The sequence below is a fragment of the Schistocerca americana genome, chromosome X (assembly GCF_021461395.2).
Source record: "Schistocerca americana isolate TAMUIC-IGC-003095 chromosome X, iqSchAmer2.1, whole genome shotgun sequence".
In the NCBI taxonomy this organism is placed as follows: domain Eukaryota; kingdom Metazoa; phylum Arthropoda; class Insecta; order Orthoptera; family Acrididae; genus Schistocerca; species Schistocerca americana.
Window position 1 is genome coordinate 1,403,374 of NC_060130.1, and position 14,529 is coordinate 1,417,902.

Sequence of the window (14,529 nt, forward strand, 5' to 3'; positions counted from 1 at the left end):
ACAATTGGCAGTCCGTTTTGCGTCGGATTCGAATATCTGGACCTACAGGAGACGGACCACATGGTGCCCGCGGCAGCAATATCCCCTTGGTGACAAGTCGACTGGAGGACGATCTATTGATTCTCGACGCAATTTGAGTGTTCCATCGTCATTAGGAGGCCATGAACGTTACAATTAACCATCTGTCTTGCGTCGGATTCAAAATTCTAGACTCACAAGAGGCGGACCATAAGGTGCACGAGTCAGCAATATCCCCTTGGAGACAAGTCGGCTGGAGGACGATGTATTGAATTCCGACGCAATTTGAGTGTTCTATCGTCATTAGGAGGCGCTGAACGTTACAATTAACTAACAGTTATGCGTCGGATCCGAAAATCTAAACTCACAGGAGAACGACCATAAGGTGCATTAGGCAGCAATTGACCCTTGTAGACAAGTCGGCTGGAGGACGATGTATTTAATGTCGACGTAATTTGAGTGTTCCATCGTCATTAGGAGGCCCTGAACGTTGCAATTAACTACAGGTTTTGCGTCGGATTCGAAAATCTAGACTCACAGGAGACGGACCAAATGGTGCCCGAGGCAGCAATATCCCCTTGGAGACAAGTCAGCTGGAGGACAACGTATTGAATCTCGACGCAATTTGAGTGTTCTATCGCCATTATGAGGCGCCGAACGTTATAATTAACTATCATTTTTGCGTCGGAATCGAAAATCTAGACTCACAGGAGCAAGAACATTAGGTGCCAAGGTAGCAATTGACCCATGGAGTCAAGTCGGCTGGAGGACGATATATTGAATCGCGACGCAATTTGAGTGTTCCATCGTCATTAGGAGGCCCTGCACGTTACAAGTAACCATCAGTTTTGCGTCAGATTCGAAAATCTAGACTCACAAGAGACGGAGCATAAGGTGCCCGAGACAGCAATAAACCTTTGGAGACAAGTCGCCTGGAGGACGATGTAATGAGTCTCGACGCAATTTGAGTGTTCCATCGTCATTAGGTGGTCCTGAACGTTACAATTAACTACCTGTTTTGCGTCGGATTCGAAATTCTAGACTCACAGGAGAAGGACTATATGGTGCCCAAGGCAGCAATATCCCCTTGGAGACAAGTCGGTTGGAGGACGATCTATTGATTCTCGACGCAATTTGAGTGTTCCATCGTCATTAGGAGGCCATGAACGTTACAATTAACCATCTGTCTTGCGTCGGATTCAAAATTCTAGACTCACAGGAGGCGGACCATAAGGTGCACGAGGCAGCAATATCCCCTTGGAGACAAGTCGGTGGAGGACGAAGTATTGAATTCCGACGCAATTTGACTGTTCTATCGTCATTAGGAGGCGCTGAACGTTACAATTAACTAACAGTTATGCGTCGGATCCGAAAATCTAAACTCACAGGAGAACGACCATAAGGTGCATTAGGCAGCAATTGACCCTTGGAGACAAGTCGGCTGGAGGACGATGTATTTAATGTCGACGTAATTTGAGTGTTCCATCGTCATTAGGAGGCCCTGAACGTTTCAATTAACTACAGGTTTTGCGTCGGAATCGAGAATCTAGACTCACAGGAGACGGACCACATGGTGCCCGAGGCAGCAATATCCCGTTGGAGACAAGTCGGCGGGAGGTCGATGTATTGGATCTCGACGCAATTGAGTGTATCATCGTCATTAGGAGGCCCTGAACTTTACAATTAACTACAAGTTTTGCGTCGGATTCGAAAATGTAGACTCACAGGAGACGGACCATATGGTGCCCGAGGCAGCAATATCCCGTTGGAGACAAGTCGGCGGGAGGACGATGTATTGTATCTCGACGCAATTTGAGTGTTCCATCGTCATTAGGAGGCCCATAACGTTACAATTAAATATCAGTTTTGCGTCGGATTCGAAAATCTAGACTCACAGGAGCAAGAACATTAGGTGCCAAGGCAGCAATTGATCCTTGGAGTCAAGTCGGCTGGAGGACGATATATTGAATCGCGACGCAATTTGAGTGTTCCATCGTCATTAGGAGGCCCTGCACGTTACAAGTAATCATCAGTTTTGCGTCAGATTCGAAAATCTAGATTCACAGGAGACGGAGCATAAGGTGAACGAGACAGCAATAAACCTTTGGAGACAAGTCGCCTGGAGGACGATGTATTGAGTCTCGACGCAATTTGAGTGTTCCATCGTCATTAGGTGGTCCTGAACGTTACAATTAACTACCTGTTTTGCGTCGGATTCGAAATTCTAGACCCACAGGAGAAGGACTATATGGTGCCCAAGGCAGCAATATCCCCTTGGAGACAAGTCGGCTGGAGGACGATGTATTGTATCTCGACGCAATTTGAATGTTCCTTCGTCATTAGGAGGCCCTTATCGTTACATTTAAATATCAGTTGTGCGTCGGACTCGAAAATCTAGACTCACAGGAGCCAGACCATTCGGTGCGAAAGGCAGCAAATGACCATTGGAGACAAGTCGGCTGGAGGACGATGTATTGAATCGCGACGCAATTTGAGAGTTCCATCATCATAAGGAGGCCCTGAACGTTACAATTAACCATCAGTTTTGCGTCGGATTCGAAACTGTAGACTCAGAGGAGAACGACCATAAGGTGCCCGAGGCAGCAATAGACCGTTGGAGACAAGTCGGCTGAATGACGATCTATTGAATCTTGATGCAATTTCAGTGTTCCATCGTCATTAGGAGGCTTTGAACGTTACAATTGGCAGTCCGTTTTGCGTCGGATTCGAATATCTGGACCTACACGAGACGGACCACATGGTGCCCGAGGCAGCAATATCCCCTTGGAGACAAGTCAGCTGGAGTACAACGTATTGAATATCGACGCAATTTGAGTGTTCAATCGCCATTAGGAGGCGCTGAACGTTATAATTAACTATCATTTTTGCGTCGGAATCGAAAATCTAGACTCACAGGAGACGGACCACATGGTGCCCGAGGCAGCAATATCCCGTTGGAGACAAGTCGGCGGGAGGTCGATGTATTGTATCTCGACGCAATTTGAATGTTCCTTCGTCATTAGGAGGCCCTTATCGTTACATTTAAATATCAGTTGTGCGTCGGACTCGAAAATCTAGACTCACAGGAGCCAGACCATTCGGTGCCAAAGGCAGCAATTGACCATTGGAGACAAGTCGGCTGGAGGACGATGTATTGAATCGCGACGCAATTTGAGAGTTCCGTCGTCATTAGCAGGCCCTGAACGTTACAATTAACCATCAGTTTTCCATCGGATTCGAAAATCTAGACTCACGGGAGACGGAGCATAAGGTTCCCGAGACAGCAATAACCCTTTGGAGACAAGTCGGCTGGAGGACGATGTATTGAATCTCGCCGCAATTTGAGTGTTCCATCGTCATTAGGAGGCCCTTAACGGTACTGTTAAATATCAGTTTTGCGTCAGATTCGAAAATCTAGACTCACAGGAGCCAGACCATTCGGTGCCAAAGGCAGCAATTGACCATTGGAGTCAAGTCGGCTGGAGGACGATGTATTGAATCTTGATGAAATTTGAGTGATCCATCGTCATCAGGAGGCTCTGAACGTTACAACTGGCAGTCCGGTTTTGCGTCGGATTCGAATATCTGGACCTACAGGAGACGGACCATATGGTGCCCGAGACAGCAATATCCCCTTGGTGACAAGTCGATTGGTGGACGATGTATTGAATCTCGACGCAATTTGAGTGTTCCATCGTCATTAGGAGGCCATGAACGTTACAATTAACCAACTGCTTTGCGACGGATTCAAAAATCTAGACTCACAGGAGGCGGAACATAAGGTGCACGAGGCAGTAATATCCCCTTGGAGACAAGTCGGCTGGAGGTCGATGTATTGAATCTTGATGTTATTTTAGTGATCCATCGTCATTAGGAGGCTCTGAACGTTACAACTGGCAGTCCGGTTTTGCGTCGGATTCGAATATCTGGACCTGCAGGAGACGGACCATACGGTGCGCGAGACAGCAATATCCCCTTGGTGACAAGTCGATTGGTGGACGATGTATTGAATCTCGACGCAATTTGAGTGTTTCATCGTCAATAGGAGGCCATGAACGTTACAATTAACCAACTGTTATGCGTCGGATTCGAAAATCTGGACTCACAGGAGGCGGACAATAAGGTGCACGAGGCAGTAATATCCCTTTGGAGACAAGTCGGCTGGAGGACGATGTATTGAATCTCGACGCAATTTGAGTGTTGTATCGTCATTAGGAGGCGCTGAACGTTACAATTAACTATCACTTATGCGTCGGATCCGAAAATCTAGACTCACAGGAGGCGGACAATAAGCTGCGCGAGGCAGCAATATCCCCTTGTACACAAGTCGGCTGGAGGACGACGTATTGAATCTCGACGCAATTTGAGTATTCTATGGTCATTAGGAATCGCTGAACGTTACAATTAACTATCATTTTTGCGTCGGATTCGAAAATCTAGACTCATAGGAGACGGACCACTTGATGCCCGAGGCAGCAATAACCCGTTGGAGACATGTCGGCGGGAGGTCGATGAATCGGATCTCGACGCAAATGAGTGTTCCATCGTGATTAGGATGCCCTCAACGTTACAATTAACTACAAGTTTTGCGTCGGATTCGAAAATCTAGACTCACAGGAGAAGGACCATATGGTGCCCAAGGCAGCAATATCCCCTTGGAGACAAGTCGGCTGGAGGACTATGTATTGAATCTCGACGCAATTTGAGTGTTCCATCGTCATTAGGAGGCCCTTAACGGTACAATTAAATATCAGTTTTGCGTCGGATTCGAAAATCTAGACTCACAGGAGCCAGACCATTCGGTGCCAAAGGCAGCAATTGACCATTGGAGACAAGTCGGCTGGAGGACGATGTATTGAATCGCGACGCAATTTGAGAGTTCCATCGTCATTAGGAGGCCCTGAACGTTACAATTAACCATCAGTTTTGGGTCAGTTTCGAAAATCTAGACTCACAGGAGACGGAGCATAAGGTGCCCGAGACTGCAATAAACATTTGGAGACAAGTCGCCTGGAGGACGATGTATTGAGTCTTGACGCATTTTGAGTGTTCCATCGTCATTAGGTGGTCCTGAACGTTACAATTAACTATCTGTTTTGCGTCGGATTCGAAATTCTAGACTCACAGGAGAAGGACTATATGGTGCCCAAGGCAGCAATGTCCCCTTGGAGTCAAGTCGGCTGGAGGACGATGTATTGTATCTCGACGCAATTTGAATGTTCCTTCGTCATTAGGAGGCCCTTATCGTTACATTTAAATATCAGTTGTGCGTCGGACTCGAAAATCTAGAGTCACAGGAGCCAGACCATTCGGTGCCAAAGGCAGCAATTGACCATTGGAGACAAGTCGGCTGGAGGACGATGTATTGAATCGCGACGCAATTTGAGAGTTCCGTCGTCATTAGGAGGCCCTGAACGTTACAATTAACCATCAGTTTTCCATCGGATTCGAAAATCTAGACTCACGGGAGACGGAGCATAAGGTGCCCGAGACAGCAATAACCCTTTGGAGACAAGTCGGCTGGAGGACGATGTATTGAATCACGCCGCAATTTGAGTGTTCCATCGTCATTAGGAGGTCCTTAACGATACAATTAACCATCAGTTTTGCGTCGGATTCGAAATTCTAGACTCACAGGAGAAGGAATATATGGTGCCCAAGGCAGCAATATCCCCTTGGAGACAAGTCAGCTGGAGGACGATGTATTGAATCTCGCCGCAATTTGAGAGTTCCATCGTCATTAGGAGGCCCTGAACGTTACAATTAACCATCAGTTTTGCGTCGGATTCGAAAATTTAGACTCACGGGAGACGGAGCATAAGGTGCACGAGACAGCAATAACCCTTTGGAGACAAGTCGGCTGAATGACGATGTATTGAATCTTGATGCAATTTGAGTGATCCATCGTCATTAGGAGGCTCTGAACGTTACAACTGGCAGTCCGGTTTCGCGTCGGATTCGAATATCTGGACCTACAGGAGACGGACCACATGGTGCCCGAGACAGCAATATCCCCTTGGTGACAAGTCGATTGGTGGACGATGTATTGAATCTCGACGCAATTTGAGTGTTCCATCGTCATTAGGAGGCCATGAACGTTACAATTAACAAACTGCTTTGCGACGGATTCAAAAATCTAGACTCACAGGAGGCAGAACATAAGGTGCACGAGGCAGTAATATCCCCTTGGAGACAAGTCGGCTGGAGGACGATGTATTGAATCTTGATGCAATTTTAGTGATCCATCGTCAATAGGAGGCTCTGAACGTTACAACTGGCAGTCCGGTTTTGCGTCGGATTCGAATATCTGGACCTACAGGAGACGGACCATACATTGCCCGAGACAGCAATATCCCCTTGGTGACAAGTCGATTGGTGGACGATGTATTGAATCTCGACGCAATTTGTGTGTTTCATCGTCAATAGGAGGCCATGAACGTCACAATTAACCAACTGTTATGCGTCGGATTCGAAAATCTGGACTCACAGGAGGCGGACAATAAGGTGCATGAGGCAGTAATATCCCTTTGGAGACAAGTCGGCTGGAGGACGATGTATTGAGTCTCGACGCATTTTGAGTGTTCCATCGTCATTAGGTGGTCCTGAACGTTACAATTAACTATCTGTTTTGCGTCGGATTCGAAATTCTAGACTCACAGGAGAAGGACTATATGGTGCCCAAGGCAGCAATGTCCCCTTGGAGTCAAGTCGGCTGGAGGACGATGTATTGTATCTCGACGCAATTTGAATGTTCCTTCGTCATTAGGAGGCCCTTATCGTTACATTTAAATATCAGTTGTGCGTCGGACTCTAAAATCTAGAGTCACAGGAGCCAGACCATTCGGTGCCAAAGGCAGCAATTGACCATTGGAGACAAGTCGGCTGGAGGACGATGTATTGAATCGCGACGCAATTTGAGAGTTCCGTCGTCATTAGGAGGCCCTGAACGTTACAATTAACCATCAGTTTTCCATCGGATTCGAAAATCTAGACTCACGGGAGACGGAGCATAAGGTGCCCGAGACAGCAATAACCCTTTGGAGACAAGTCGGCTGGAGGACGATGTATTGAATCACGCCGCAATTTGAGTGTTCCATCGTCATTAGGAGGTCCTGAACGATACAATTAACCATCAGTTTTGCGTCGGATTCGAAATTCTAGACTCACAGGAGAAGGAATATATGGTGCCCAAGGCAGCAATATCCCCTTGGAGACAAGTCAGCTGGAGGACGATGTATTGAATCTCGCCGCAATTTGAGAGTTCCATCGTCATTAGGAGGCCCTGAACGTTACAATTAACCATCAGTTTTGCGTCGGATTCGAAAATTTAGACTCACGGGAGACGGAGCATAAGGTGCACGAGACAGCAATAACCCTTTGGAGACAAGTCGGCTGAATGACGATGTATTGAATCTTGATGCAATTTGAGTGATCCATCGTCATTAGGAGGCTCTGAACGTTACAACTGGCAGTCCGGTTTCGCGTCGGATTCGAATATCTGGACCTACAGGAGACGGACCACATGGTGCCCGAGACAGCAATATCCCCTTGGTGACAAGTCGATTGGTGGACGATGTATTGAATCTCGACGCAATTTGAGTGTTCCATCGTCATTAGGAGGCCATGAACGTTACAATTAACAAACTGCTTTGCGACGGATTCAAAAATCTAGACTCACAGGAGGCAGAACATAAGGTGCACGAGGCAGTAATATCCCCTTGGAGACAAGTCGGCTGGAGGACGATGTATTGAATCTTGATGCAATTTTAGTGATCCATCGTCATTAGGAGGCTCTGAACGTTACAACTGGCAGTCCGGTTTTGCGTCGGATTCGAATATCTGGACCTACAGGAGACGGACCATACATTGCCCGAGACAGCAATATCCCCTTGGTGACAAGTCGATTGGTGGACGATGTATTGAATCTCGACGCAATTTGTGTGTTTCATCGTCAATAGGAGGCCATGAACGTCACAATTAACCAACTGTTATGCGTCGGATTCGAAAATCTGGACTCACAGGAGGCGGACAATAAAGTGCATGAGGCAGTAATATCCCTTTGGAGACAAGTCGGCTGGAGGACGATGTATTGAATCTCGACGCAATTTGAGTGTTGTATCGTCATTAGGAGGCGCTGAACGTTACAATTAATTATCACTTATGCGTCGGATCCGAAAATCTAGACTCACAGGAGGCGGACAATAAGCTGCGCGAGGCAGCAATATCCCCTGGTAGACAAGTCGGCTGGAGGACGACGTATTGAATCTCGACGCAATTTGAGTATTTTATGGTCATTAGGAATCGCTGAACGTTATAATTAACTATCATTTTTGCGTCGGATTCGAAAATCTAGACTCATAGGAGACGGACCACTTGATGCCCGAGGCAGCAATAACCCGTTGGACACATGTCGGCGGGAGGTCGATGAATCGGATCTCGACGCAAATGAGTGTTCCATCGTGATTAGGATGCCCTCAACGTTACAATTAACTACAAGTTTTGCGTCGGATTCGAAAATCTAGACTCACAGGAGAAGGACCATATGGTGCCCAAGGCAGCAATATCCCCTTGGCGACAAGTCGGCTGGAGGACTATGTATTGAATCTCGACGCAATTTGAGTGTTCCATCGTCATTAGGAGGCCAATAACGGTACAATTAAATATCAGTTTTGCGTCGGATTCGAAAATCTAGACTCACAGGAGCCAGACTATTCGGTGCCAAAGGCAGCAATAACCCTTTGGAGACAAGTCGGCTGGAGGACGATGTATTGAATCTCGCCGCAATTTGAGTGTTCCATCGTCATTAGGAGGTCCTGAACGATACAATTAACTATCAGTTATGCGTCGGATTCGAAATTCTAGACTCACAGGAAAGGAATATATGGTGCCCAAGGCAGCAATATCCCCTTGGAGACAAGTCCGCTGGAGGACGATGTATAGAATCTCGACGCAATTAGAGTGGTCCATCGTCATTAGGAGGCCCTGAACGTTACAATTAACCATCAGTTTTGCGTCGGATTCGAAAATCTAGAGTCTCGGGAGACGGAGCATATGGAGCCCGAGACAGCAATAACCCTTTGGAGACTAGTCGGCTGGAGGACGATGTATTGAATCTCGCCGCAATTTGAGAGTTCCATCGTCATTAGGAGGCCCTGAACGTTACAATTAACCATCAGTTTTGCGTCGGATTCGAAAATTTAGACTCACGGGAGACGGAGCATAAGGTGCACGAGACGGCAATAACCCTTTGGAGACAAGTCGGCTGAATGACGATGTATTGAATCTTGATGCAATTTGAGTGATCCATCGTCATTAGGAGGCTCTGTACGTTACAACTGGCAGTCCGGTTTTGCGTCGGATTCGAATATCTGAACCTACAGGAGACGGACCATATGGTGCCCGAGACAGCAATATCCCCTTGGTGACAAGTCGATTGGTGGACGATGTATTGATTCTCGACGCAATTTGAGTGTTCCATCGTCATTAGGAGGCCATGAACGTTACAATTAAACAACTGTTTTGCGACGGATTCAAAAATCTAGACTCACAGGAGGCGGAACATAAGGTGCACGAGGCAGTAATATCCCCTTGGAGACAAGTCGGCTGGAGGACGATGTATTGAATCTTGATGCAATTTTAGTGATCCATCGTCATTAGGAGGCTCTGAACGTTACAACTGGCAGTCCGGTTTTGCGTCGGATTCGAATACCTGGACCCACAGGAGACGGACCATATGGTGCCCGAGACAGCAATATCCCCTTGGTGACAAGTCGATTGGTGGACGATGTAATGAATCTCGACGCAATTTGAGTGTTCCATCGTCATTAGGAGGCCATGAACGTTACAATTAACCAACTGTTTTGCGTCGGATTCGAAAATCTACACTCATAGGAGACGGACCACTTGGTGCCCGAGGCAGCAATTACACGTTGGAGACAAGTCGGCGGGAGGTCGATGAATCGGATCTCGACGCAAATGAGTGTTCCATCGTGATTAGGATGCCCTCAACGTTACAATTAACTACAATTTTTGCGTCGGATGCGAAAATTTAGACTCACAGGAGACGGACCATATGGTGCCCGAGGCAGCAATATCCCCTTGGAGACAAGTCGGCTGGAGGACTATGTATTGAATCTCGACGCAATTTGAGTGTTCCATCGTCATTAGGAGGCCCTTAACGGTACAATTAATTATCAGTTTTGCGTCGGATTCGAAAATCTAGACTCTCAGGAGCAAGACCATTAGGTGCCAAAGGCAGCAATTGACCCTTTTGGACATGTCGGCTGGAGGACGATGTATTGATTCACGACGCAATTTGAGCGTGCCATCGTCATTGGGAGGCCCTGAACGTTACAATTAACCATCAGTTTTGCGTCGGATTCGAAAATCTAGACTCACAGGAGACGGAGCATAAGGTGCCCGAGACAGCAATAAACCTTTGGAGACAAGTCGCCTGGAGGACGATGTATTGAATCTCGACGCAATTTGAGTGTTCCATCGTCATAAGGTGCTCCTGAACGTTACAATTAACTATATGTTTTGCGTCGGATTCGAAATTCTAGACTCACAGGAGAAGGACTATATGGTGCCCAAGGCAGCAATATCCCCTTGGAGTCAAGTCGGCTGGAGGACGAATTATTGTATCTCGACGCAATTTGAATGTTCCTTCGTCATTAGGAGGCCCTTATCGTTACATTTAAATATCAGTTGTGCGTCGGACTCGAAAATCTAGACTCACAGGAGCCAGACCATTCGGTGCCAAAGGCAGCAATTGACCATTGGAGACAAGTCGGCTGGAGGACGATGTATTGAATCGCGACGCAATTTGAGAGTTCCGTCGTCATTAGGAGGCCCTGAACTTTACAATTAACCATCAGTTTTCCATCGGATTCGAAAATCTAGACTCACGGGAGACGGAGCATAAGGTGCCCGAGACAGCAATAACCCTTTGGAGACAAGTCGGCTGGAGGACGATGTATTGAATCACGCCGCAATTTGAGTGTTCCATCGTCATTAGGAGGTCCTGAACGATACAATTAACCATCAGTTTTGCGTCGGATTCGAAATTCTAGACTCACAGGAGAAGGAATATATGGTGCCCAAGGCAGCAATATCCCCTTGGAGACAAGTCAGCTGGAGGTCGATGTATTGAATCTCCCCGCAATTTGAGAGTTCCATCGACATTAGGAGGCCCTGAACGTTACAATTAACCATCAGTTTTGCGTCGGATTCGAAAATTTAGACTCACGGGAGACGGAGCATAAGGTGCACGAGACAGCAATAACCCTTTGGAGACAAGTCGGCTGAATGACGATGTATTGAATCTTGATGCAATTTGAGTGATCCATCGTCATTAGGAGGCTCTGAACGTTACAACTGGCAGTCCGGTTTCGCGTCGGATTCGAATATCTGGACCTACAGGAGACGGACCACATGGTGCCCGAGACAGCAATATCCCCTTGGTGACAAGTCGATTGGTGGACGATGTATTGAATCTCGACGCAATTTGAGTGTTCCATCGTCATTAGGAGGCCATGAACGTTACAATTAACAAACTGCTTTGCGACGGATTCAAAAATCTACACTCACAGGAGGCAGAACATAAGGTGCACGAGGCAGTAATATCCCCTTGGAGACAAGTCGGCTGGAGGACGATGTATTGAATCTTGATGCAATTTTAGTGATCCATCGTCATTAGGAGGCTCTGAACGTTACAACTGGCAGTCCGGTTTTGCGTCGGATTCGAATATCTGGACCTACAGGAGACGGACCATACATTGCCCGAGACAGCAATATCCCCTTGGTGACAAGTCGATTGGTGGACGATGTATTGAATCTCGACGCAATTTGTGTGTTTCATCGTCAATTGGAGGCCATGAACGTCACAATTAACCAACTGTTATGCGTCGGATTCGAAAATCTGGACTCACAGGAGGCGGACAATAAGGTGCATGAGGCAGTAATATCCCTTTGGAGACAAGTCGGCTGGAGGACGATGTATTGAATCTCGACGCAATTTGAGTGTTGTATCGTCATTAGGAGGCGCTGAACGTTACAATTAACTATCACTTATGCGTCGGATCCGAAAATCTAGACTCACAGGAGGCGGACAATAAGCTGCGCGAGGCAGCAATATCCCCTGGTAGACAAGTCGGCTGGAGGACGACGTATTGAATCTCGACGCAATTTGAGTATTTTATGGTCATTAGGAATCGCTGAACGTTATAATTAACTATCATTTTTGCGTCGGATTCGAAAATCTAGACTCATAGGAGACGGACCACTTGATGCCCGAGGCAGCAATAACCCGTTGGACACATGTCGGCGGGAGGTCGATGAATCGGATCTCGACGCAAATGAGTGTTCCATCGTGATTAGGATGCCCTTAACGTTACAATTAACTACAAGTTTTGCGTCGGATTCGAAAATCTAGACTCACAGGAGAAGGACCATATGGTGCCCAAGGCAGCAATATCCCCTTGGCGACAAGTCGGCTGGAGGACTATGTATTGAATCTCGACGCAATTTGAGTGTTCCATCGTCATTAGGAGGCCAATAACGGTACAATTAAATATCAGTTTTGCGTCGGATTCGAAAATCTAGACTCACAGGAGCCAGACCATTCGGTGCCAAAGGCAGCAATAACCCTTTGGAGACAAGTCGGCTGGAGGACGATGTATTGAATCTCGCCGCAATTTCAGTGTTCCATCGTCATTAGGAGGTCCTGAACGATACAATTAACTATCAGTTATGCGTCGGATTCGAAATTCTAGACTCACAGGAAAGGAATATATGGTGCCCAAGGCAGCAATATCCCCTTGGAGACAAGTCCGCTGGAGGACGATGTATTGAATCTCGACGCAATTAGAGTGGTCCATCATCATTAGGAGGCTCTGAACGTTACCATTAGCAGTCCGTCTTGCGTCGGCATCGAATATCTGGACTCACAGGAGAACGAAGATAAGGTAAACGAGGTAGCAGTAGACCCATGGAGACAAATCGGCTGGAGGACGATGTATTGAATCTCGACGCAATTTGAGAGATCCATCGTCATTAGGAGGCCCTGAACGTTACAATTAACCATCAGTTTTGCGTCGGATTCGAAAATCTAGAGTCTCGGGAGACGGAGCATATGGAGCCCGAGACAGCAATAACCCTTTGGAGACTAGTCGGCTGGAGGACGATGTATTGAATCTCGCCGCAATTTGAGAGTTCCATCGTCATTAGGAGGCCCTGAACGTTACAATTAACCATCAGTTTTGCGTCGGATACGAAAATTTAGACTCACGGGAGACGGAGCATAAGGTGCACGAGACAGCAATAACCCTTTGGAGACAAGTCGGCTGAATGACGATGTATTGAATCTTGATGCAATTTGAGTGATCCATCGTCATTAGGAGGCTCTGTACGTTACAACTGGCAGTCCGGTTTTGCGTCGGATTCGAATATCTGAACCTACAGGAGACGGACCATATGGTGCCCGAGACAGCAATATCCCCTTGGTGACAAGTCGATTGGTGGACGATGTATTGATTCTCGACGCAATTTTAGTCATCCATCGTCATTAGGAGGCTCTGAACGTTACAACTGGCAGTCCGGTTTTGCGTCGGATTCGAATATCTGGACCCACAGGAGACGGACCATATGGTGCCCGAGACAGCAATATCCCCTTGGTGACAAGTCGATTGGTGGACGATGTATTGAATCTCGACGCAATTTGAGTGTTCCATCGTCATTAGGAGGCCATGAACGTTACAATTAACCAACTGTTTTGCGTCGGATTCGAAAATCTACACTCATAGGAGACGGACCACTTGGTGCCCGAGGCAGCAATAACACGTTGGAGACAAGTCGGCGGGAGGTCGATGAATCGGATCTCGACGCAAATGAGTGTTCCATCGTGATTAGGATGCCCTCAACGTTACAATTAACTACAATTTTTGCGTCGGATGCGAAAATCTAGACTCACAGGAGACGGACCATATGGTGCCCGAGGCAGCAATATCCCCTTGGAGACAAGTCGGCTGGAGGACTATGTATTGAATCTCGACGCAATTTGAGTGTTCCATCGTCATTAGGAGGCCCTTAACGGTACAATTAATTATCAGTTTTGCGTCGGATTCGAAAATCTAGACTCTCAGGAGCAAGACCATTAGGTGCCAAAGGCAGCAATTGACCCTTTTGGACATGTCGGCTGGAGGACGATGTATTGATTCACGACGCAATTTGAGCGTGCCATCGTCATTGGGACGCCCTGAACGTTACAATTAACCATCAGTTTTGCGTCGGATTCGAAAATCTACACTCATAGGAGACGGACCACTTGGTGCCCGAGGCAGCAATAACACGTTGGAGACAAGTCGGCGGGAGGTCGATGAATCGGATCTCGACGCAAATGAGTGTTCCATCGTGATTAGGATGCCCTCAACGTTACAATTAACTACAATTTTTGCGTCGGATGCGAATATCTAGACTCACAGGAGACGGACCATAAGGTGCACGAGGCAGTAA